This window comes from Geotrypetes seraphini, chromosome 1 (assembly GCF_902459505.1).
Source record: "Geotrypetes seraphini chromosome 1, aGeoSer1.1, whole genome shotgun sequence".
Classification (NCBI taxonomy): Eukaryota; Metazoa; Chordata; class Amphibia; order Gymnophiona; family Dermophiidae; genus Geotrypetes; species Geotrypetes seraphini.
Window position 1 is genome coordinate 100,988,645 of NC_047084.1, and position 27,921 is coordinate 101,016,565.

A 27,921-nucleotide genomic window follows, 5' to 3' on the forward strand; every position below is an offset into this window, starting at 1 on the left:
TGAAAGTGTTTAAAAGGCATTTCGACGCAACTCCTGATATTTAAGGAGGTTGTATAAGAAATGAATAATCGTGAAAGTGGCAGCTGAATCGAACATGAAAAATAACAAGTTGAGTAGCCTAATGCAATGTTTCTCGACTCGGTCCTGGGGTACGCCCTTGCCAATCAGGTTTTCAGGCTATCTACAATGAATATGCATGAACTTGATTTGCATATACTGTCTCCATTATATGCAAATTTATTTCAAGCATATTCATAGAAACATAGAAACATTATGGTAGATAAAGGCCAAATGGCCCATCTAGTCGGGTATCTCTTTCTCTGTCCGAGTGATCCCACTTGCCTATCCCAGGTCCTTTTGAATTCAGACACTGTCTCTCTCTCCACCACCTCTTCCGGGAGACTATTCCACGCATCTACCACCCTTTCTGTAAAAAAGTATTTCCTTAGATTACTCCTGAGCCTATCACCTCTTAACTTCATCCTATGCCCTCTCATTGCAGAGTTTCCTTTCAATTGAAAGAGACTCGACTCATGTGCATTTACATTACGTAGGTATTTAAATGTCTCTATCATATCTCTCCCTCTCCCGCCTTTTCTCGAAAGTATACTGATTGAGATCTTTAAATCTGTCCCCATATACCTTATGACGAAGACCACACACCATTTTAGTAGCCTTCCTCTAGAATGTCTCCATCCTTTTTTATATCTTTTTGAAGGTGCGGCCTCCAGAATTATATACAATATTCTAAATGAGATCTCACCAAAGTCGTATACATGGGCATCAATACCTCCCTTTTCCTACTGGCCATACCTCTCCCTATGCACCCTAGCATCCTTCTAGCTTTCGCCGTCAGCTTTTCAACTTGTTTGGGCACCTTAAGAAAACCTTGCGCAGATCAGCACCAGCTCACGTCTGCAGGTTTCCTAGTCCTTGGCCAGGAATCACTTGGCTAGGAATCTTTGGTCATTTGTTTTGGCCTAAGGAAGTCCCTGATTGGCTCAGACACCTCAGGCCCCTCCCAAGGGAGGAGCACGAGGCGTCTGGGCCAATCCAGGCCTTAGGCCAATCCACGTACATCACATGATGCACCGGGTCATCGGAAAAAAGGAGGTGTTTTGAGTATCTCCTGCTTCCAACATTAAGGTAGGAGTTATGGGGGTTGGGAAGGGGAGGGGGGGCCTTTGGTGGCAGGAGGGAGTGGGCATCCCTCCTGCTATTTTTTTGGGGTGGGAGGGTAGGTTCTTCATGGCAGGAAGGAGTGGGGATCCCTTTTGCCATTTGTGGGTCACCACGTTTGTCGGGGGGGGGGCACGTTTGTCGAGGGTCATTGGGGGAGGGCCGGCGGTGGGGGATTTTTATATATTTATTTTTTATGGGACAGATATTTTGTGTGTATCGGCAACACAGCAGTCAGGTTTTAGGATGCAAAATAGCCAAGCAATGTAAGTGAATCAATCGCTTGGCTATTTTGCGTGGGGTTTTCCTAATTTACATGGCCAGATCGGAAAATGGGCGGTCAAGGGTAAAAACATGTGGTGGGCCGTTTTGTGAATCGGCTCGGTTAGCAATGATAGTCGCTAAACTTGTGAAAACAGGTTTAGTGACAATCGCTGACTTCAATGAATCGGGGCCTAATTTGTGTTTCTCTCAGTCATTGTTTATTTCGTAGTCCTCCCTTTAAGACACAGTTGTGTTTGCTTTTGCTTTTTTTTTCTGTGAGTGTTTCACTGTAAATGACTGAACTATACCTATGTGAATTAGGGTTTTTTTCCCCCACTAACATTAAATGCAATAAAAAACCCTAAAAACTTCAGTGATGTGAACCACAAAAGTGTCCGATTAAAGATTTGTTCAACAAATCTCTGGAGATGGGAGTGGTTCCCGGGGATTGGAGGAGAGCGGATGTGGTCACAGAGATGAAGAGGGAAACTACAGGCTGGTGAGCCTCACTTCAGTTGTTGGAAAAATAATGGAAGTGTTGCTGAAAGAAAGGATAGTGTACTTCCTTGAATCTAATGGGTTACAGGATCCGAGGCAACATGGCTTTACAAAAGGTAAATCGTGCCAAACAAACCTGATTGAATTTTTTGATTGGGTGACCAGAGAGCTGGATCGAGGACATATGCTAGATGTAATTTACTTGGATTTCAGCAAAGCCTTTGATACAGTTCCTCATAGGAGGCTGTTGAACAAACTTGAAGGGCTGAAGTTAGGACCCAAAGTGGTGAACTGGGTCAGAAACTGGCTGTCGGACAGACGCCAGAGGGTGGTGGTTAATGGAAGTCGCTCGAAGGAAGGAAAGGTGACTAGTGGAGTCCCTCAGGGTTCGGTGCTGGGGCCAATCCTTTCAATATGTATGTAAGTGACATTGCTGAAGGGTTAGAAGGAAAAGTGTGCCTTTTTGCAGATGATACCAAGATTTGTAACAGAGTAGACACCGAAGAGGGAGTGGAGAATATGTAAAAGGATCTGCAAAAGTTAGAGGAATGGTCTAATGCCTGGCAACTAAAATTCAATGCAAAGAAATGCAGAGTAATGCATTTGGGGATTAATAATAGGAAGGAACCGTATATGCTGGGAGGAGAAAAGCTGATATGCACGGACGGGGAGAGGGACCTTGGGGTGATAGTGTCCGAAGATCTAAAGGCGAAAAAACAGTGTGACAAGGCAGTGGCTGCTGCCAGAAGGATTCTGGGCTGTATAAAGAGAGGCGTAGTCAGTAGAAGGAAGAAGGTGTTGATGCCCCTGTACAGGTCATTGGTAAGGCCTCACTTGGAGTATTGTGTTCAGTTTTGGAGACCGTATCTGGCAAAGGACATAAGAAGACTTGAAGCGGTCCAGAGGAGGGCGACGAAAATGATAGGAGGCTTGCGCCAGAAGACGTATGAGGAGAGACTGGAAGCCCTGAATATGTTGTATACCTTAGAAGAAAGGAGGGACAGGGAAAATATGATTCAGACGTTCAAATACTTGAAGGGTATTAACGTAGAACAAAATCTTTTCCAGAGAAAGGAAAATGGTAAAACCAGAGGACATAATTTGAGGTTGAGGGGTGGTAGATTCAAAGGCAATGTTAGGAAATTCGACTTAATGGAGAGGGTGGTGGATGCCTGGAATGCGCTCCCAAAAGAAGTGGTGGAGAGGAAAACGATGGCAGAGTTCAAAGAAGTGTGGGATGAACACAGAGGATCTAGAAACAGAAAATAATATTAAATATTGAACTAAGGCCAGTATTGAGCAGACTTGTACAGTCTGTGTCTGTATATGGCTGTTTGGTGGAGGATGGGCTGGGGAGGGCTTCAATGGCTGGGAGGGTGTAGATGGGCTGGAGTAAGTCTTAACAGAGATTTCGGCGGTTGGAACCCGGGCATGGTGCAGGGTGGGGCTTTGGATTCTTGCCCGGGGGTAGCTGGGAGGAAGAAATTGAAGGATTAAGTTGGGTCGGGTTGGGCGAATTGGATGGACCGTTCGGGTCTTTGTCTGCTGACATCTACTATGTTACTATAATAACGTATGGCTACTTTAACTAAATCTATACTGGCTCTTCTTTAAGCCATGTGTATCAAGTATTTCCAATAATTTTGTCCTTAACAATATTTTGTACCGCTGTATCTAGCAGTGACATCAAATTGCTCCCCAGTCTCTATCAAAACCTAAAGACCTGTTCCAACTTTGGTCTCAAGAGTGTATAAGTGGTAACATCTCTATGAATGCTACCCTGGAACTTATGGATTTTCATATTCCATTTAGATACCTACATTTAATGAACCTTCTCTCCTGCACCTTCATATGTCCCTAATGTTTGCATGCACCTCAATAGCCGGCTTCTGCAAAGCACTCTCTAAAATCCTCTACCTTTTTTTTCAGCAAGCAGGCAAGCTACCAAGCAATTCTCAGGGCTACCAGCTAGCCTGCTATCAACGTTCCTAATTATCGGATTGATTGCGGTGTTAAAGCCAAGTTTCAGAGAATGTCTGGAAATGAGCTCCTGCCAACTTTTTCTCCCCTAACCGCTATAATTTTTATATCTTATTTTTACCTCTGTAATTAAGACAGGCCTGGTAGGTAAATTAGCCCGGCTTCCATCTCTATCGCACATTTATTTCAAAACTTTTATGAATATTTAATGGAAGTTTCATAATTCATGGTGTAATGATGAACAGCTCCATTGGCCGTTTTCAGTCAATTGGCAGCAAAAAAAAAAAATCCCCTTCCTTAGGCAGAAATAATAACTATTCTATTTCTGTTCCTAGATTAGTGGTCGCACGTTCACCTGTTTCCACGTTACACTTCGATGATGAATTAGTCAGCGGCTAGGATAACATCAGAAGTTTTACTGGCCTGAACAAATTGCCAGTAATTGCTTGCGAGAGGAGAGGAAAGTGTGCCCTTCTCAGTCTCTCCGTCCTGCTCCCCTAAGATACAGCTGAAATTCCTCACGTCAATGCTTTATTTTTATTGTCTTTTTCTTTCTAAGGCACTCCCTTAAGAGTATATTAGAATTCAGTAATACTGCTATCACTTGTATGCCAAGAGCACAAGGGCCAATGCACCAAATATATTTCACACAGTGTCCAAGTACTGTATGGGAGAACTCCATTTCATCTGTCATGCAAATGTCTGACATATCACTGAAACGTCACCAGTTCAAATAAGGTTGGTTTCTTTAATCTTAATGCCAAACAGTGTAGTGGAGAAAGGGACGGGAATAACAGTTTGATCTAACCTGGAGCCTCAGCTCATTTTAAAGTAATGAAAGGTGAAAGATTCACGTTTTACTGACGTTCTGTCATCTAGACAGTGCATGGTAGAATTCACTTTCAAAATAGTGTCTTAAAACTCATCTCAATCCTATCTTCGCCGCCCTGCCATATAGCAATATGTTAGTTCGTTTGAAGGCACAAAAGTCGCCTGTCCGATGCTGTCATATTTCAGCTTGTGTCTGCTTCAGGCAATAGGATGTTCCTTAATAGGAAATCTCAGATTTCATTGTCCAGATTTAAAACATCCAGCAATGCGATCCAGTCAATTCATTTCTGCTGTTCAGAGAATCCACTGAACAAATGGGCACTCCTATGTGATTCACACATTACATTACATCGCATTACAGACTTCTATTCCGCTTGTACCTTCCGGTTCTAAGCGGATTACATTGGAAGATAACTGGACATTTCCAGGAAGTTACATTACATTGGGAGATAGCTGGACATTTCCAGGAAGTTACATTACATTGGAAGATAACTGGACATTTCCAGGAAGTTACATTACATTGGGAGATAGCTGGACATTTCCAGGAAGTTACATTACATTGGAAGGTAGTTGGTTTCAAGTAACATAGTGAGGTTTCAGGTTATATTTTGAGACGTAGAGAAGAAGGTTCCGGTGTGACGGGTTTCATGTTAGGTTAGGTTAACCGAATATGTTTTTTGAATAGTAGTGTTTTTATTTCTTTTCGGAATGCTTTAAAGTCTGTTGTTGCAGTCAATAGGTTGGATATGGAGGGGTCAAGTTTCGCTGCTTTAGTAGCTAGGAGGCTGTCGTATAGTTTTTTACGTTGGGTACCTTTGAGTGGTGGGTAGGAGAATGGGGTCTGGGTTCTCCTAATTCTGGGTAAAAGGTTTCGATTTAGGCGATTGTTTAGGTAGGTAGGTGCAGTTCCGTTTATTACTTTGTATAATCCTCTATAATAAAACCCTAAGCACGCATGCGCAAAAGCCCCGAGACTGCCCAGGCTAGCGGATGCTGGACAGGGGAGCAGAGAAAGGAGAAGGGGTGCTGCTGGAAAGGGGGGAGGTAAAAGGAAGGGAGAAGGCCTGCTGCTGGACAGGGGGGAGTAGTGAAGGAGTGCTGCTGGACAGGTATTGATGGACAAGGGGAGCAGGGAAGAGGTGCTGCTGGACAGGGGGGAGGTTAAATGAAGGGAAAAGGGCTGCTGCTGGACAGGGGGAGCAGGCAAGGGGTGGTGATGGACAGAGAAAGAAGAAAGAAGGAAGGAAGGAAAAAAGAAGGAAGGAAGGAAAAAAGAAGGAAGGAAGGAAAAAAGAAAGAAGGAAGGAAGGAAAAAGAAAGAAGGAAGGAAAAAAGAAAGAAGGAAGGAAGGAAAAAGAAAGAAGGAAGGAAGGAAAGAAGGAAGAAGGAAGGAAAGAAGAAAGAAAGAAGGACAGACACATCTATTCTAGCACCCGTTAATGTAACGGGCTTAAAGACTAGTAGAACAAATAATTTGAATTGGATTCTGGCTTGTATGGGTAGCCAGTGTGAGTCTAGGTAGGCATTAGTGATGTGGTCAAATTTGTTTTGGGCAGTTAAGGTCAGATTCTCGTTGTGCCACTGAAATTAGGCAGCGGTAGGCATCCTACCGTCACCAAACTTTGCTTTAATTGGTGATAAATTGACCACATCATTTAAATTCAATTAAAAGGTGATTAACAACAACAACAAAAAAAATGGCTGCCGCTAAGCTGCCTCCCTGATCGGCGCCTACCTCCCCGGTGACTAGTGGCACATAGCGATACCAAAACCCGGAAAGGGGCACGCTCGCCACAATTCTGATGTGAACGTAGCTGCCAGAAATGAAAGCCTGTGAAACCCTGGAGACCCAGTGAGGTGGTTACCTTTTCTAGTCCTCAAGCAACGCTAGTTCTGACTTGAGACGGGGATCTGAAGCTTTTTTCCTCCTTGTTAGAAATATAAAAGGATTACGAAGGTGCGCTAGCATTTTTAGCGCACACACCGGATTAGCCCGCGCTAGCCGAAAAACTACCACCTGCTCAACAGGAGGCGGTAGCGGCTAGCGCGCTGCATTTTAGCGCGTGCTATTCCACGCGTTAAGGTCCTTCGTAAAAGGAGCCCATAGACTCATGATTTAAAACAACTTCTAATTAAAGTGTATTAAGAAATTAGAAGGTTAAGTGACTTGCCCGGGGTCACAAGGAACAGTGTGGGGTTTGAACCCACAACGTCAGGGTGCTGAGGCTGTAGTGTTAACCATTGCGTCACACACTCCCAACTTAGCCAGGTGTGTTTGAAGTTATTTTCAATCAAGCCTATGACACCCAAAACAATGGGAAATAGTTCTGTATCTTTCTGCCATTTTTTTGTTTTGTTTCGGATTGCATTTCTTGGTACTTGAGGTTCTTCCCTCTCCCTACACAGCTAATTGAGTAATCACTTGTGACTGATACTGATGTACACTGTTCTGTGTCATTACTATGCACGCCGGTGGCAGATGGTCGATGCATTTAGTATTCTCAGCTATAGTTGTTATTCTCAATTGGATGGACCTTCAGACCGCAGCCGGGCACAACGCTACCGGTTGCTTTACTCTTCGTCGGTCCCGCCTTTATTAATTATTCATTTAGATTCATTTTCTAATTTTTATCTGTTGTTTTTATCTTTTGATTTTCCATATATTAATATCAAAAGAACGTCACTTAGCTTTCTAGTGATCTGTCCTTCATTCACCTCTCCCTGCATGAATGAAGGACAGATCACTAGAAAGCTAAGTGACGTTCTTTTGATATTAATATATGGAAAATCAAAAGATAAAAATTAGAAAATGAATCTAAATGAATAATTAATAAAGGCGGGACCGACGAAGAGTAAAGCAACCGGTAGCGTTGTGCCCGGCTGCGGTCTGAAGGTCCATCCAATTGAGAATAACAACTATAGTTGAGAATACTAAATGCATTGACCATATCTGCCTTTGGCGAGACACCAGTAAGACAAAGTGTGATATAATTTGATTGAGTATACAACAGTGGCTCTTATATACATATATGATTACTATGCATGCTACAGGTCTTTAACAATACATTTGGAATGCAGGACAAGCTTTTGGTCTGATTCTCGATTATCCCTGTAATGTTGTAAGTTAGATGTAAATAACATGCAGAGAGCTTTACACCCTTACAACGAACAAGACCAGAATATAGTCTTAGCATTACCCTCTTCAACATTCGCTTTAATGATGGGTTTCTCAGTTTGCAGTTGGGTATGATATGCTGGTGTCAGAAGGCCTATACATAAAAAAAAAGACACAAAAGAATAAGGCTCTCTTCTGCTAAAGAATATGAGGTCTCAGCATTTCAAGAGAAGGGATGCATTTTCCTTAAACTGAGCAATAAAAATGAAAATAAAAAGGTTTACCATATTAATTACAGTCATACAAATTCTATTACTCCACACATTGACAATTCAAAACCCTTCAAAAAAAGACATGCAAAACTAATATAGCTGCTCTGTCAGGGCTCAAAAACAGCCAATATGCCTATAGAAATGGATTTAGATGTGTAAGAAACTGGGCAACATTCTGGGAAAGGAGGAACCTATTCCAAAAAGATGGATTCCACCTTAACAGGGATGGAATCAGGAATCCCAATAAAGAAATTTCAATAATGACAGAAGAAAGCCAGGAGTATTTAAGGGGAGAGTAGTGCAAAGGATGCAAATTATCCCTGTCAACTTCTAAGCAGCCTGTAGATGCAGGAGATAAAACATAATTTGAAGTTAGTATATAAATGCCAGAAGCCAAAAAATAAGATGGCAGAGTTAGAGTATATAGCACTAAACAAAGAGGTAGATATACTAGGCTTTTTAGAGACCTGGTGGATAGAGGACAAACACCGGGACACTGTGTTATCAGAGTATAAATTAAATGTTACATAGGGAATTGAGTAAAATAGAATAAACATTCTGCATTAAAAAGATAGTAATGTGGAATCCATATTTATTTATTTAAATTTTTATATACCGCCTGGGATCTCAGCGGTTTCCATTCATCATACAAACATAGTTACACATAAGTCTTACTATTGACTAATCATTTACATCATCCTGGAGCAATAGCTCTATACATCTTAACAAATAACAAAATTCAACCTGGGATATCCTACCTCAATATTGTACAAAACTATCTAGTCCTTTACTAAGGTGCCGTAGCCAATTTAGCGAAATGTTAACGCGTGCGAAAGTGTCAATTTTATCCTATGGATGTGTTAGCATGCCTTAACATTTAGCGTGTGCTAATTTTTAGCGTACACTAAATCGGCGCACCTTCGTAAAAGGACCCCTATATTCTGAAAGAAATAAAATAACTTGTATAGAAGTAGTTCTAAAAATAAGCATCAACAAACAGCTTAGGTTTTAGCAATTTCCTAAAACTGCAATGATCAGTACATAATCTCAAATGACCAGACAGCTTGTTCCAAGGAGACATACCTGCATTTTTAGTGTCGTAGCCACATATCTCACATTCACAGCTGTTTGTGCTACTAATCTCATGCCTCCTCCCCCCCCACTCCCCCCCTCTGATCGCAGGGCCCTATTTGGTCTATAAACCTCCCAGAGGAACTGAAATTCCATGTGTGAAGGGAAAGGGATATACTAGTGGGGCTGTACTACCATCTGCCAGGACAGAATAAACAGGCAGATGTAGAAATGAAGAAAGCTGGCAAAATGGGTAATAGCAAGAGATAATGGGTGATTTCAGTATTGACAGGCTAAGGGCTCCTTTTGCGAAGCCGCGTCAGCGGCTTTATCGCACGCAACATTTTAGTGCGCGCTAACCCCCGCACTAGCCGAAAAACTCCCGCTGCTCAAGAGGAGGCGGCAGCGGCTAGCGCGGCCGGCAAATTAGCGCGCGCTATTACGCGCATTAAACCGCTAACGTAAAAGGAGCCCTAAATGTTATATCAGGGAGCGCTAGGGAGGTAAAATTCCTAGACGTAATAAATGACCGCTTCTTGGAGCGACTGGTCTAGGAATTGACAAGAGGGGGAGTTATTCTAGATCCGGTCCTTAGAGGAATGCAGGGTATAGTACACGAGGTAACGGTGTTGGCTCTGCTGGGAAACAGCGATAACGTGATCGAGTGTGAGCTAGTATCTGGAGTGAAGTTGTAAATGAAATCGACTGTAGCAGCATTTAATTTTTTTACAGTTTAAGTTTTTTATTGAATTTTTTGCCATTTAACAACAAGTGTCATAAATTTTCATACAATTATCTTAACAATACACTTGATATTTTTATAATATATTTTATATATAACATTTCTTGTCTTATTTTTCTTATGGTTTTATATATCATATAATTGTAATTATTTTTCTTATAAAGTTATACAATATATATATTGTAATGATTTTATCAATTATTATTTAAATATGAACCTTTTCCCCCTCCCTTTATTACATTATTTTCATGTAAGAATATCATCTATTATAATATTTTATTTATAATGTATGATAAAGAAGCATTTAATTTTTAAAATGACGCTTATGATAAAACGAGGAAAATTGTTAAAAAGAAGCTAAAATGATCATCCAAAAAAGTTACGAGTGTAAACCTCCCCCCCTTTTTAAAAAAAAAAAATTTTATTCAATTTTCTATACCGTTCCCCCAAGAAAGCTCAGAATGGTTTTACATGAATTTATTCAGGTACTCAAGCATTTTTCCCTGTCTGTCCTGGTGGGCTCATAATCTATCTAATGGACCTGGGGCAATGGAGGGATTAAGTGACTTGCCCAAGGAGCAGCGTGGGTTTGAACCCACAACCCCAGGGTGCTGAGGCTGTAGCTTTAACCACTGTGCCATTCTAGAATTCAAAATGTGGTGAAAGTGAGCCAAGTATAGGACAATCAAGCCATTGTGACATCACTGAGGAGGCTGGCTCTTAGGCATTGGTGGAATGAGGCATTATGACGTCACAATACCAGCTATGGTTATCAGAGGCTTAAGCTTGTCACACTATTTATTTATTCAATTTCTATATTGTTCTCCCAGGGGAGCTCAGAATGGTTTTACATGAATTTATTCAGGTACTCAAAGCATTTTCTCTCTGTCTGTCCCGGTGGGCTCACAATCTATCTAATGGGCCTGGGGCAGTGGGGGGGGGGGGGGATTAAGAGACTTGCCCAGGGTCACAAGGAGCAGCGTGGATTTGAACCCACAACCCCCAGGGTGCTGAGGCTGTAGCTTTAAAAAAAAAAAAAATTTGATCACGTGACGCCACTTCTTAAGAACGCTCACTGGCTTCCAGTAACTCATAGAATAACATATAAAATATGTCTACTTACCATTAAAGCAATGTTTTTTAAAACTCCTGCTTTTATTTATAAAACACTGATTCCCTATTCCAAAAATAGAATATTGCGGTCTAACGAACAGCATTTACTGACAATTCCATTTCTTAAAATTATAAATACTAGAAGACAATTTATCTTTTCTGTTACTGCTCCACAAATGTGGAATGCCTTGCCAATCTACCTAAGAAAAGAGCACGATATTGAAAAATTCAAGATTAATTTAAAAACGTTCCTTTTTAAAGACGCCTTTGATTAATAACTTATAATCTGGATCACTATAATTCAATCATTTAAAAAAAAAATTTTAAAAAAAATTCCTACCTTATGTTTTTCCCCAACCTTCTTTTTATTATATTTTGTAGTTCTTATCCCCTTTTCCCTTTACTCATGTTTTGTTAAATATGTATTTAGGGTTTTTCTTTTTTTTTTTCTCTTTTAAAATTAATTTTTAAGGTCATGAATAATTAATGTTTTAATTTCTATTTTTATATTGTAATATTAACTATTTCTATTTCTATTTATGTATGTTCATCGCTTTGAAAAAAAGACAAAGCGATTAATCAAAAATATTAATAAACTTGAAAACTTGAAACCACTGCGCCACACTCTTCCCTCCATGCTATGCTGCTGAGGTGCCCATTCTCTTCTTATGGGTGAATTGGCATTTAGCTCCTGCTGTTTAGCAGTGTGGCTTCATAAAAAAATAAAATTAAAATGACTTTCCATTCGTTTTCAAGGACCAATCAAGTCAAAGAATGATGCTTGTCTGGGCAGCTGTACCCTTATTCACATAGACCAGGGGTGTCCAATGTCGGTCCTCGAGGGCCGCAGTCCAGTCGGGTTTTTAGGATTTCCCCAATGAATATGCATTGAAAGCAGTGCATGCAAATAGATCTCATGCATATTCATTGGGGAAATCCTGAAAACCCGACTGGACTGCGGCCCTCGAGGACCGACATTGGACACCCCTGACATAGACGCTAATAACATTGACAGACTCTTGTGTACACAATGTACATTTCATCTATTCATACTTACCGTAGGAAGGGAATTATCTCTCGTGGTACACCCAGAATCTCTTCAGGGCACACCACTATGCCTTAGCACACAACTTTGTGCAACAAGACTTTATGCTAAAATAGCACAACTTGTTGTAACGGAACCTATTCTGACAGAAGCTCACATGGATAACTTTACCCCTCAATCCCATCATTGCTAAATCCCTACATTCAGGTTTTTTTCAAATGACAGCTTGCCTAGAAACAGAAATTAAAGATCTTTGGGATTTAGATAATGTGGTCTTAATTAACTTCTAAATACCTGAAAATGTATTTTCCAATAATAGCATTTGCAATACATTTTTATTTTCTTTATTTCTTATCTACCACGACCAGGGTTCTTCCTGACAGTGACAATTATCTCCTCCATATTGATATCTTTGATTACTAAAGCATAATATTGTATAATATATATTTAACATCTACTTTTTAACACGTGTTTTAAATATCAAACAATGCTTCCATTAAAAACAAAACAAGTTTTATTGATTTTATAAGTAGAGTAAAAATACAAAACAAAAAAAAAACAAACAAAACAAGTTTCACAAAGAGCTGGAAAACCTACTTCCAGGGCAGGATTAACCAATAGGCCAAGTAGGCACGTGCCTAGGGCCCGAAATGGTCAGGGAGGGCTCGATGAAGGAGGGCATCAACATTGTTTTTTCCAAACGCCGATGGGCCCCTCCAACATCGATCGGCAATGCGGGCCCCCCCCCCCCCGATCGACGGAAAGTAAGACAAGCAAGCAAAGCGGGTAAGAAAGGCAACGGGAACTGTAATTGTGCAAGCGGTGCTGCTTGCCCAAAGCTTCCCTCGTACGCATCTTCCTGTTTCCACCTGGGCGCATGGTGGGGCGGGACGGGGTGCAGGGGGCCCAGTGTACTTGTGGGCCCAGGGGCCCTCGACGAATTAATCCTGCCCTGCCTACTTCCTCTGACATACAAGTCCATGCATCTAGGCCCTCTTTTTACAAAGGCGCGTTAAGCGTTTTAGCACAGATTTATGCGCTAAATCAACACGAGCACTAACCGTTAACGCGTCCATAGGATAACATGCACGTGTTGACGTTTAGCGTGTGCTTAGCGCGCGCTAAAAAGCTTAGTTACTATTTCTGGCATGTGTCTGCAAAAAAAAATTCACCTTGTCAGGAGTTTGCATGCCGGCCGCACTGTTCCCTCTAAGCTGAGCAGGAGTCCTCCACCCACAGTCTCACCAATAGAGGGTGCTGTTTTACTGTCACATTTTTCAATTGTGAGGGACAGGCAAGTTCTGCAGGACTCCAGGGAACATACCTGTCCTTAGCGACTGAAAATATTCCACCCCCTAGTGGTAGCAATGCAGCTGGAGGACACCTGCTCAGCTTAGAGGGACATTACATTACATTAGTGATTTCTATTCCGCCTGTGCCTTGCGGTTCTAGGCGGATTACAAATTATAAGAGATCTGGACATTACCGAGAGAATTGCGTAACAACGATTATCTAGAGAAATTACATAACAGTGATTCATGTACTTTACATGGTGTGGTAGAGGATTCAATTGTAAGAATTACATAGCAGAGAATCAAGTGATAACAGGATACAGTAGAGAATATCAGTATATACGGGTTACAGACTAGAAGTTACCTAATAATGACATAAGAAGTTTGTTGGATGGTGAGGTAAATGCTTATATAGGAGTCAGAATATGTTTGGAAGGACAGGTTCTAGGAGAAGACTTATGTGTTATTCAATAGAGGGAGAGCTTGTGCGAAAGGGGAGGATATTAGTTGGTAAGGACGTGTTTTTTGAATAGAAATGTTTTGATTTCTCTTCGAAACACTTTGATGTCTGTTGTGTTGATCATTAGTTTGGTGATGGTGGGGTCAATTTTCGCTGCCTGTGTCACTAGAAGGCTGTCGTATAGTTTCTTACGTCGGGTTCCATTATGAGGGGGGAAGGTGAATAGGTTTTGAGTTCTCCTTGATCTGGATGAGTGGTAGCGGTATAGGCGGTTGTTTAGGTAACAGGGGGCAGTTCCATGGGTTACTTTAAATAGTAGACAATAGAACTTGAATTGAGTTCTTGCTTTTATCGGAAGCCAGTGAGAGTCTACATAGGCGGGAGTGATGTGGTCAAATTTGCTGAGACAGTAGATGAGTCTGATGGCTATACAAAAATGTTTTCTTTTCACAGAAATATATTGTACACATATAGAACTCCGTTTACTAAATTTATTTCAGTATTTGTCCTGGTGGACTCGCACTCTATCTAATGGACCTTGGGCAATAGGGGATTAAGTGACTTGAACCACAAAAAATAGAAGACAGGAAGTGAGGTAACAGGATAACTCCACAATGCAAAGAGACCCTCACTCATAGGGTTAAATCATCAAATTGTGTAATTCTTGATCAGTCTATAGGAAATCCTTCATTGGATTCAAAAACTGACCAACGACTGGTGCAACATTAATTATTGGGGCAAGCAACTTCATTACAATAAAGGATAAGTAATTAATGTTGCACCAGTCGTTGGCCAGTTTTTGAATCCAATGAAGGATTAAGTGTCTTGCCCAGAGTGACAAGGAGCAGCGTGGGATGTGAACCTACAGCCTCACTCTAGCCACTGTGCCATACCTCTGAAATAAATAATTAAATGGCCCTAGAGGTTTCTAGTGCAGGCCGGCAAGGTAAATGCTCTGACGCGCAAAGAATTCCTATGCGCGTCAGAGCACTTACCTAGCCAGCTCGCGCTAAAAACCTCTAGCGCCATTTAGTAAAACCCAGCAATAAATTTTGGACCCCAGTTCGTATACAGAAATTAGATAGTTCCAAGTCTAATAGATGCTGGCACTGTCATCTCAAAGCTGGGACTATGGATCATTTATTATACTATTGTCACTTGATACTTAAATTTTGAAGATCTATCTGGGATCAAGTGAACAATATATTGGAAAATCCAGTGGCATTGACGTACGATACCATCCTATTTGGTACGTTAATGAGACTAAAAGTCAAATATCTGATAGGAATAACAAACTTCTCTTTGTAATGACAGGGGTTGCCATACAACTTATTTTGAAGACTTGGAAGAACTGGGATAGGTTAAATTACACTTTCTGGTCGGAATTTCTGTGTCAAACTTTTAAAATGGAACGTCTGATGGCCATACAGCGGGGAAGGTGCAGGAAATTTATGGATGTTTGGGAGCCATTGACTAAATTCTGTAAGGAATGATAACTGACTTTATTTTACTGACCTTAAACATACACATCCAGGGGGGAGGAAGGGGGAGGGGTTTGTACTGGAATTGTTTGGGGGAATTTTTAGTTTCTTGTGGGTATTTCTTTTCTTGATTAATTGCTGGGAAGGTGGGGGGGAAAATAATTGCTTATTACTATATGTAAGTTTATTGTGCTTTTCTTGTAATATTATATGTACATGAATTATTTGTATGCACAATTGTAGTTGGAAAATTTAATAAAGATTATTTAAAAAAATCCCCAGCAATATATTTTTTAAAATATATTTTCAGTAATAGAAAGGATAAATTTCTAAGTTATTTTTTTTTGCTAATTAGCAATTTAACCCTTTAAAATAAAGAGTGTTAAATCTTTAGCACTTGGATAGTGCATGAAAACAGTAAAAGTAAAGACCTATTTATTCAAGAAATTCTTATCTGTCTAAGACAGTGGTCTCAAACACGCGGCCCCCGCCAGGTACTATTTTGAGGCCCTCAGTATGTCTATCATAATCACAAAAGTAAAATAAAACAGTTTCTTGATCATATGTCTCTTTAGCTATAAATGACAATATTATTATGAAGACTTAGCCAAAAGGAAAGATTTATAAACTATAAAGAGTTTTACCTCATGCAAAATTGTCAATTCTTTAATAACACATGAACTATTTTTTCAGAGGCCCTCCAAGTACCTACAAATCCAAAATGTGGCCCTGCAAAAGGTTTGAGTTTGAGACCACTGGTCTAAGAACTATGCAATTATATCTGTCTTATGCTTATTGTATTTTTATCACTGATTGTCCAGTTCTTCTTATCTGTAAACCGCCTAGAACTCTTTCGGGTGTTAGCGGTATAGAAAATAAAGTTATTATTATTATTAAGTATTGAAGCATTTTGAGGTATTTTGCCCATTTGCCCATGCTAATCTTCATGTTACTGGTTTTTAAAAGGTATATTTTTGGGAGGATGTGTGTCATGGGCAGAACAGTGGTTTATCCAGGTTAGGGTTACTAGAAAAAGGAGGATGGATTGAGACACCCGGGTTTTACTTCCATCAATGGAAGTAAAACCTAGCTATCTCAATCTGTCCTCCTTACTTCCATTGCTTTCAATGAACGTAAAAACCGGATGTCTCAATTTGTCCTCCTTTTTCTGGAACTATATGGTAACCCTAATCCAGGTAGCATGTTCTGATTCACGCAGAGTTAATAGGTGATAAGTGTCCTTATATTAACTGTATGCAGGTATCATACACTAAATACATTAATTCCTGACCAGGTGGGAAGCAAATAAATAAATATACCCTGTTTCTCCGAAAATAAGCCCTATCCTGAAAATAAGCCCTAGCATGATTTTTTAAGATGCTCCTAATATAAGCCCTACCCCAACAACAAGTCCTAGTTAAGATTGACCCCCAAAGCCCCCTCCCCCCCCCCCGAATGTCCCCCAACACTCCCTGACTCCATCCCTGACACTAGTGCTGCCTGATTTGTTGAAAAAAAATCAGACTCGTCAATTCAGCAATCCCCACCCCGGTGAGACCTGACATACCTCCGCTCTGAGTCCTCCAAAAATAGCTTTCGTTGCTGCTGTTTTGGGAGGAATCGGAGCGGAGGTATGTCAGTTTCACAGGGTGGGTCGGTGGGGTTCTGCTGCACAAGGGGATGGGTTAGAGGGGAAGAATGATGTTGTACATGGCGGGGGGGGGGGGGGGGAGTGAGAAAGGAAAGAGGAAGAATTGGGTTAGAGGAGAGATGATTGTTGTATATGAAAAAAAATAAGACATCCCCAAAAATAAGCCCTAGTGTGATTTTTGGACCCCAAATTAATATAACACTGTCTTATTTTCGGGAAAACACGGTATATATATATATATATATATATATATATATATATATATATATATATATGTGTGTGTGTGTGTGTATTGTAAACCGCTTAGATCCTTTTAGGCTTCTTAATAAACATAAACATATATACTATATATATGTGTGTATATGGTTGATGGTCTGTGTCATAAAGCATATGGGAACAGACTTAAAGATCTCAATCTGTATACTTTGGAGGAAAGACGGGAGAGGGGAAATATGATAGAGACGTTTAAATACCTACATGGCGTAAATGCGCATGAGTCGAGTCTCTTTCATTTGAAAGCAAACTCTGCAATGAGAGGGCATAGGATAAAGTTAAGAGGTGATAGACTCAGGAGTAATCTAAGGAAATACTTTTTTACAGAAAGGGTGGTAGATGCCTTGAACAGTCTCCCGGAAGAGGTGGTAGAGACAGAGATTGTGTCTGAATTCAAGAGGGCCTGGGATAGGCACTTGGGATCTCTTAGAGAGAGAAAGAGATAATGGTTACTGCGGATGGGCAGCTCTATGACCTCACAATGCAGGTGCACAGAGCCTTAGCCTATAGGAAGAGGAGATGCAAATGTTAAGAACCTTAGCCTATAGAGAGAGTAGGAGATAATGGTTACTGCAGATGGGCAGCTCTATGACCTCACAATGCAGGTGCACAGAGCCTTAGCCTATAGGAAGAGGAGATGCAAATGTTAAGAGCCTTAGCCAATAGGGAGAGAAGGAGGCAGTGGACGCTGCAGATGGGAGACTGGATGGGCCCATTTGGCCTTTATCTGCCATCATGTTTCTATGTTTCTATCATAAAGCAAATGAGACAGACTTAAAGATCTCAATCTGTATATTTTGGAAGAAAGACGGGAGACGGGAGATATGATAGAGACGTTTAAATACCTACATGGCGTAAATGCGCATGAGTCGAGTCTATTTTATTTGAAAGGATAATTCCAGAGTGAGAGGGCATGGGATGATTTTTTTTACAGAAATGATGGCAGTTGTATGGAATAGTGTCAACGCCCTTTTTCTGAATATAAAATTGCTGATTAAAGCTGAAATAATTTTTGTTTATTACAAATTGGGCCATAGCCAAGAGTAATTCTAACTGATTGCCTACTTGACTAGAAACGATACATCAATGATATTTTCATTGTTTGGAGGGGTTCCTTAACAGATCTGGATAGTTTCCTTTCTTATTTAAACCAATGTGACCAGAATATTCGTTTTACGATGTTTTCTCATTCCAACAGTATCAATTTTTTGGACTTTAGGTTGTGCTACCAGAATGGACAATTTGCTGCATCGATTTATCGTAAGCTAACTGACACTAATACTGTATTACATTATCGCAGTTACCATCCTAGACCTTTGCGTGACAGTATACCAGCAGATCAGATGTTGAGACTCAAACGGCTTTGTTCTTCTGAAAGTGATTTTAAAATTCAAAGTCACATTATGTCACACAGATTTAAACCACAACAACACACTCCTAATTTGCCAAACAATCCTAAACTAGAAAAAACAAGGAAGGCAACCAAGTCACATCAAGGCCCTCCAGCCTTCCTCTCTGCTTGTGTTCTGTTGGAGGCCAGGTTCCTGAAGAAGGGCTCCTCCCGAAACCAGCGCGGTTGAACCTTTCCTCCTGGCGCGGTTTTTCCATTGTGTAACAGTTTTGGATAAGTATTGTTTCTTTTGGATATGATTTTCACTTTTTGGCATGGTTTTTGACTTTGTTTGTGATTTTGTGTGAGTTTTTTGAGGGGGTTTGGCTGGCAGGGTTTGTGTGGGGGTCGCTCAGGTTGTTTGTGTTGAGTTTCATTTACTCACTTTGATTGTTGATTGGTTTGATTTCTGCACACACAGGGCGCTCGATGATGGTGTGCGGGTGGAGGCTTATGGCCTTGACCCAGAAGTGAAGTGTCGGAGCTGAACTCCTATCACTGAGGGTTCACACTGAGAGCGCCCTATAACATCATATAATGTGACATGTTCTTTGACATATTACATTATATTTGGTTTGCAAGTTGTGAGCCAAGCTAGTCACTTTGAGCTTCCCCCTCACAGACCTTGATGTGACTTGGTTGCCTTCCTTGTTTTTTCTAGTTTAAGACACAGATTTAAACAACATGGCTATTCCACTAATGTCATAAGACGTGCAGTTAAACGCGCTTCCAATGCTGACCATCAATGGTTATTTTATCCGAGACCGCCGAATGTTGCAGCTGACCAAAGAATTACATGTGTTCTTCCGTTCTCTCCTTTGTCTGTCCAAGTGCAGAATATTATTGGCCAACATTGGCATTTATTAGGCTATCATTCTGTATTTGGCAATCGTCCGAGATTTGCTTTTAAGCGGGGAAAAAATTGGGGGGAACGCTTGAAGGTTGCCAACCTCCCTGTTGGTTGTTCCAACACCGAGGTTTGGTCACACTCCATGCAATTGTTGTAGGTACTGTCAGTACTCTTTAAGTACTGATAAGGTCCTTATTCCTAATCTATCTATATAAAATCGGAGGTATGTATGTGTGTATGTATGTGTGTGTGTGTGTGTGTATGTGCCGCGATCACGCAAAAACGGCTTGACCGATTTGAACGAAACTTGGTATGCAGATCCCTCACTACCTGGGGTGATATGTTCTGGGGGTCTCGCGGCCCACCTGCACACATGGGCGGAGTTACAAACAGAAAATCATATTTCACCCATTCATGTCAATGGAAAAAATGTAAAAAGCTGTGGGATCTCCAGTTATTTTACTTCGCAACCTTGGCCCACCAAAACTTTGCAATGGCACAAGGCTTTGTGTAAAGAGGTTACTGTCCAATGTAATTGAAGCGACTATCTTAACCGGAAAGGGACAAGGTGAAACTGTATTTATCCCGCGGATACCACTTATTCCAACAGATCTTCCTTTTCAGTTTAAGAGATTGCAAATTCCAGTGAGACTTGCATTCTCTATCACCATCAACAAATCACAGGGACAGACTATTACATACTGTGGAGTGGATTTAAGATCCCCCTGTTTTTCCCATGAACAACTCTATGTTGCTTGATCAAGGGTGGGTTCACCCAAGAATTTATATGTTCTTGCTCCTGGAGGTGAAACTAAAATTGTTGTTTATAATCAAGTTTTGTGTTAGTTGTATTGTATTCATTTTGTCAAATATTTCACATTATAATTTGATTATTGTACTTTTTATAAAGCTGTAAAAAAATAATTTCATTCACCACTATAAAGTATCTTTATTTGAATCCATTTACAGTGTTATTGCTATAATTAAATACCCGTGCAACGCTGGGGCATCAGCTAGTACCAATATACAATTCTCTTTAAATCAAAGAACGGATTGCAATTCTGCTCAAGTGGTATATTGCATATTTTGTCCATGCCAGAAGCTTTATGTTGGTCAGACTAAACGAGCCATTAAGGCTCGTATTGCTGAACATCTCAGTTGTATCAGAACTTTAAAAAAAGAGGCCCCGCTGCTGGATCATTGGGTTCAGTTTAATCATAACCGCTCTGATTTACGTTTTTGTGTATTTAAACAATTTTCTGCTCTTTCTGGGGGTGACATTTCCCATTTACTTACTTATCATGAGCAACGCTTGATTTTTTGCTTGGCGGACTGTCATCCCTAATGGCTTGAATCGTGAGGTTGAATGGCTGGTTTTTCATTAATTATGAGGTTTTGTTTGTTTTGTTGTTTCATAAGAACATAAGAACATAAGCATTGCCTCCGCCGGGTCAGACCAGGGGTCCATCGCGCCCGGCAGTCCACTCCCGCGGCGGCCCTCCAGGTCCATGACCTGAAAATATTCCCTACCTAACCTAAAAAGTCCATATCCTATTTGCTCAGTGTCCTGTGAGGTAAACCTCTATCTGTACCCCGTTATTCCCTTCGCTTCCAGGAAGTCATCCAGTCCCTTTTTGAACCTCAGAATTGTACTCTGGCTTATCACCTCTCCGGGAAGCGCGTTCCAGGTGTCTACCACCCGTTGAGTGAAGAAGAACTTTCTTGCATTTGTTTTGAATCTGTCTCCTCTCAGTTTCTCTGAGTGACCTCTTGTTTTAGTTGCCCCTGCTAGTTTAAAGAATCTGTCCCTCTCCACCTTCTCTATGCCTTTCATGATTTTATAAGTCTGTATCATGTCCCCTCTCAGTCTCCGCTTTTCCAGGGTAAAGAGCCCCAGCCTGTCTAACCGTTCGGCATATGAGAGGTTCTCCATACCCTTTATCATCCTCGTTGCTCTCCTCTGGACCCTCTCGAGTATTGCCATGTCCTTCTTGAGGTATGGCGACCAGTATTGGACGCAGTATTCCAGATGTGGGCGCACCATTGCTCGATACAGTGGCAGGATAACTTCCTTCGTTCTGGTAGTGATACCCTTTTTGATAATGCCCAGCATTCTGCTCGCTTTTTTTGAGGCCGCTGCACATTGCGCCTCCGGCTTCATTGTGTTATCCACCAATACCCCCAGATCTTTTTCTTGGCTGCCTTCCCCGAGTACCCTCCCTCCCATCGTATAGCTGTACCTGGAGTTCCCCTTCCCTATGTGCAAGACCTTACATTTCTCCACATTGAAGCTCATCTGCCATTTTTTTGCCCACTCACTCAGTTTGTTCAGGTCGCTCTGCAGGTCTTTGCATTCCTCAACAGTTTTGACCGTTCTGGAGAGTTTTGTGTCATCCGCGAACTTGATAACTTCGCACTTTGTCCCCGTTTCTAGATCATTAATAAATATATTGAACAACAGTGGTCCCAGCACTGACCCCTGCGGAACACCAGTTATTTTATTTTAATTGATTTTTTTTGTTATTTAATGTCCCGCCCCTTCCTCAGCCATCACGACTTCCGCCAGCCCTGCGTTGTTGTTGGCAGTTCCGGCTTAGACTCTCCACCCGGTAGGGTAGCCTTGATTTAGGTTTAGTTTGTTTGGTTTAGAGTATGTTTTTGTTTTTGTACATGAGTGTTTGTGCATTCGATTTTTATTTGTAGCTCAGTTCCTCCTCTTGATAAAGACCTTATCGAAACACAGCCTGTGTTGAGGAAGGGCAAGACATTTGTTGCCGTCCAGGCCCTGTATTGTGTCTGGACAAGTGTGGAACGTCTTTTAAAGCATCCTTTAAAGCACCTTTTTGCACCTGATTTAGACCTCTTCACATCATTGGAGTTTTCATTGCACATCAGCACTTTTGATTGGATTTTGAACTTTGAAGTGAACTGACTTGGCTTTGTACCAGGATGGCCGGGTCGCTCTGTTGTTATGTTTAGCTCATTGGACTTTTCAGCTAAGTATTTGCTCAATTTTGCCTTTTGTTTTTTGGCTTTATGAATAGACCGTACCCTGTGTGCCATCTTTATATTTATATTCAGATTTGTATTCGTATCTGTGTTTGGTTTTGTTCATGTCTTTTTATCTTATGGTTGTATGTGTTTTAAGTGTTTTGATGACTATTAAAATTTAAAATGAAATCTAATTATAAAAATGATATCTATTAAGCTAATAAAGCATTGTAGTGGTTATTGCATGATAACTTTTGTACATTATACTCATGTTTCTTGTGTTTTATGATCAATTGGATAGTTTGTAGAAGGGATTCCTTATTTTCTTTATATTAGTTATTTTTGAATTTCCTTTGCTTTTTGATTTCTCTCAGTTTTTGTTTGATTGTTTAATGCAATTAAATTTTAGCTGCCAAATTTCAGACCATTCTTCAAGCTTCGCCAGGTCTTTCTTCATGTTATTCACACCGTCCGGCATGTCTACTCTGTTGCAGATTTTGGTATCATCTGCAAAGAGGCAAATCTTACCCGAAAACCCTTCAGCAATATCATTTATAAAAATGTTAAAAAGAACAGGCCCAAGAACAGAACCTTGAGGCACACCACTGGTAACATCTCTTTCCTCGGAGCGATCTTCATTGATCACTATTCTCTGTCGGTTTCTACTCAACCAGTTCCTGACCCAGCCCATCACATAGAGACGTTTTAAATACCTGCATAATGTGTAAATGTGTATGAGTCGAGTCTCTCATTTGAAAGGAAACTCTGCAATGAGAGGGTATAGGATGAAGTTAAGGGGTAATAGTCTCAGAAGTAATCTAAAGAAATACTTTTTTTACAGAAAGGGTGGTAGATGCATGGAACAATCTCCCAGAAGAGGTGGTGGAGACAGAGACTGTGTCTGAATTCAAAATGGCTTGGGATAAGCACGTAGGATGTCTCGGAGAGAGAAAGAGATAATGATTACTGCGGATGGGCAGATTGGATGGGCCGTTTGGCCTTTATCTGCCATCATGTTTCTATGTTTCTATATTTTTTTAAAGCTGAAGAGCCCTAATCACTTAGTGGGGCGATGCCGACAAGAGGGATTGGGCAACCCTCCTGCCGTGGCAGGAGGGAGTGGGCATCTCTCCTGCCAGCTGATTTAAGGTCGGGTACGGGGGTTCCTTGCCGTGGCCGCTCTCAGCTAATCACGGCGGGGGAATTTCCCCCTCCAATATCAGCTGAGTGGCAGGGACTCCCTAAAGCCACAAATCTGTAACTGGTGCCCAGAACTTGGGCGTCAGTTACAGAATTGCGGCTTTGGGGAATCCCTGTCACTCAGCTGATATTGGAGGGGGAAATGGGACAGGGGAAGAGACGACTGCCCAATTACACTTTAAGAGTCTTGTCTCTATTATATATGCAAATTAGGATGCAAATCAGTTCATCAGATCCAATGTAGACATCATCCGGTCTTTTCTGCTACTGAGGAAAGCAACAATCTTGGGAAATAAGGGTAGTCTATTCTGATCACCACTCACCTAGGGCTCCTTTTCAAAGGTACGCTAGCGTTTTTAGGGCACGCACCGGATTAGCGCGTGCTCTATAGTGTGCGCTACCCGAAAAACTACCACCAGCTGAAGAGGAGGCAGTAGCGGCTAGTGTGCAGGGCATTTTAGCGCACACTAAGTGCGCATTAAAACCGCTAGTGCGCCTTTGTAAAAGGGGCCCCTTGTCCTCCTGAATGACTGGTATCACCCCAGGTAGGAGTTGGACTAAATTGGCTATTCTCAGACCCCTGTTGTTTACCTGAACTTCTGACTGGAAATCTGGGAATATTCTTGCTTCCGCGACAGAATATATACGTCATCACACATTCATATATAAATTCATCTGCGTTTTCAGTTCAATATGTTGATCACCATTTCTTCAGATTTCCAGGACAGCAGAAAGTAAGCCGACTCATCCTTTACTGCCCGAGACAAACTGCCGGGTTTTGGAAATCTGTCCGGGAACCCATACAGTCCTCTAAAAAGAGTACACGTCCGGGTTTTCCCAGACGTCTGGTAACCCTAACTGCAGTACCCTCTAAGAATGCCCCTCTGCTGTGCTCAGTTGTCTGTGTGGCCGTCTGAAGCTGTAAGACGGGGTGCTGAAAGGTTTTCAGCCCAACCAAGAAAAGAATGATGAGAACATGGCTCAATCCATGATCTGGAACAATTTCAAAATATAGAATTTTGTTTCTGTGAATTGACACTTAAAGAGATAACACTCTTTTAATAATAATAATAATAATACTTTATTTTTATATGCCCCAAACCATCAGTTCTTGGCGGTTTACACAATAGTAATTAAACATAGAAACATAGAAGATGACGGCAGATAAGGGCCATAGCCCATCAGGTCTGTCCACTCTACTGACCCACCCCCAAGTCTACTATCCTAGGGATCCCACTCCTGGTGACAGGTTCCCTTGGCTTAACCCTCTAAGGGATCCCACATGGGCATCCCATTTGCTCTTAAATTTTTGCACGCTGTTTGCCTCGATCACCTGCACCGGGAGCTCGTTCCAAGGATCAACCACTCTCTCGGTGAAGAAATATTTCCTGGTGTCGCCATGAAATTTCCCGCCCCTGAGTTTGAGCGGATGCCCTTTTGTAGCTGAGGGTCCTTTGAGAAAGAGAATCTCTTCTTCCATCTCGATACGGCCGGTAATATACTTAAACGTCTCGATCATGTCTCCTCTCTCCCTACGTTCCTCGAATGAGTACAGACTCAAATTTTTTAGCCTTTCCTTGTACGATAGATCCTTGAGCCCCGAGACCATCCTGGTGGCCATCCGTTGCACCGACTCTACTCTCAGCACATCTTTTCGGTAGTGTGGCCTCCAGAATTGCACACAGTATTCCAAATGAGGTCTCATCATGGTTCTGTATAATGGCATTATGACTTCAGGCTTCCGGCTGACGAAACTCCTGCGGATGAAACCTAACAACTGTCTTGCCTTCTCCACATGATCAGCAGTTTTCATGTCTGCGCTGATGATCACTCCTAAGTCTCATTCTGTTGAAGTTCTAGCTAAGGTCTCACCCTTCAAGGTGTAAGTTCTGCACGGATTTCTGCTGCCGAGGTGCATGATCTTGCATTTCTTAGCATTAAAGCCCAGCTGCCAGGTCGAGGACCAAAGCTCCAACAAATGTAGGTCCTGTGTCATACCATCGGGTGAATTGCCATCTGTCACTATATTGCATAGTTTGGCGTCATCAGCGAATAACGTTATCTTACCTTGAAGCCCCTGAGTTAGGTCCCCTATGAATATGCTGAAAAGGAGCGGGCCCAAGACTGAGCCCTGCGGTACTCCACTGGTCACCTCCGATGTTTTAGAGAGGGTACCGTTAACTACCACCCTCTGAAGTCTGCCACTCAGCCAATCATTGACCCATGTAGTTAGTGTTTCTCCCAGCCCCAGATCCAATACAGATCCAAATAACAATGTTTTATAAAAGGAAATAACATAATTCAATAAAAGATACCGACTAACAAAGTACAACCCTAACTTATTCAAAATAAAATATACGCAACACAGATTATTTATACTAAAATAGATAAGCAATTTTAAACCTTACTCCATGAAAATAATACAAAAAATCTGCCTATCATAATAATTTTGAAATCTATTAAATATTGTATTGTTTGAATAGATAAGTTTTAAAATATTTCCGAAATTGATAGTAAGTAAGAGCTGGAGTAATAAGAGCATTCAAACATGAATTCATTATTCTTGCTTGAAAAGTCCTCTCTAAAAATTTCTTAAAACGGCACGCTTTCGCTGAAGGAAAATAAAACCAACCGGTCCTACGTATATTTTTTTTACATTTAAAAAATCTAAAATGAGCAACAAGCTAAGATGGAGCTAACCCAAATAAAACTTTATAGCAAATACATCCAAATTTAAACAACACTCTAGCCTCGAACGGCAGCCAGTGAAGTTTTTCATAATATGAGCTGATGCGATCATGTTTTTTTAAATTAAAAATCAAACGAATAGCTGTGTTTTGAATTAATCTTAATCGATTAGTTGGTTTTTTTTAATGAGCACCCAAATAGATAACGTTACAATAATCTAATATTGAAAGAATTGACGATTGAACCAGTATTTTAAATGATATAAAATCAAAATATTTTCTAATGGTATGCAACTTCCAAAGAATAATAAAACATCTTTTGACCAATAAAGCTCAGAATTTAGGAAGTTGATTGGTTGGGCCGAGAACGTTCCAGCACTCCCTTGTAACACAGACTAGAATGTATTAGGGGTTTTTTTTTTTCCACATTTTTGGGGAGGTGGGAGAGGGGTCAGTGACCACTGGAGGAGTAAGGGGCGTTCATGCCTTAATCCCCCCGTGATCATCTGGTCAGTTTGGACACCTTTTTAGCATTTAGACCAGGGTTCTCAAAGTCCCTCCTTGAGGGCCGCAATCCAGTCGGGTTTTCAGGATTTCCCCAATGAATAAGCATGAGATCTATGTGCATGCACTGCTTTCAGTGCATATTTATTGGGGAAATCCTGAAAACCTGACTGGATTGCGGCCCTCAAGGAGGGACTTTGAGATTTAGCTCCAAATGTCTTAAAAAAAAAAAAAAAGCCCTGGACGTTTTGTTATGCCTGAGGAGAGTCCAAGTCCTAAGCCCACCCAAAACATGCCCCTTTAAGATTTAGACACACTGGAGACAAAACAATTAGAAAGACGTCTGGAAAGCCTGTTTTGAGAATTCCCACTTGGACGTTTTGACTAGTAAGATGTCCAAGAGCAGGTTTATGCTTTCTTTTGGACATCTATCTTTTTTAAAAAATGAGCCCCAGAGTAGGGTTACCGGATGTCCAAATTTTTCACGGACATGTCCCCTTTTGAGGGGGGGGGGGGTGTCTGGACAGCTTTTCAAAACCCGGCACTTTTTCCGGGTTTTGAAAAGCCGCTTCTCGATCGCATGGCATCCACGCATGTGCGGATTGCCTCCTGCCCAACCAAAGAAGGCAGTGGGGGGCGGAGCTAGGGCAGGACTTGGGCAGAAATGGGCGGTCCTGGGGGGGGCGGGTCTAGGGTGTCCGGATTTTACAATCGTAAAATCTGGCAACCCCACCCCAGAGGATTTAAAGAACTGGTATTTTCAAATGATATGTCAATCTAATCTAATCTAATCCTTAGGTTTATATACCGCATCATCTCCACGTTCGTAGAGCTCGACGCGGTTTACAGTAGGAGAAATAGGAAGGAACTACAACAGAGGGTTAGAGGTAGAAGTGTGAAGAAACTTTAGAGGACTTGGGATGCCAAGATATAAGAGTTTCCTTGATTCCTAAGTTGGAGGGAGACTTACATTTTTTGAGAAAAGCCAGGTTTTCAGATGTTTGCGGAAAACTTGGAGAGAGCTCAAGTTCC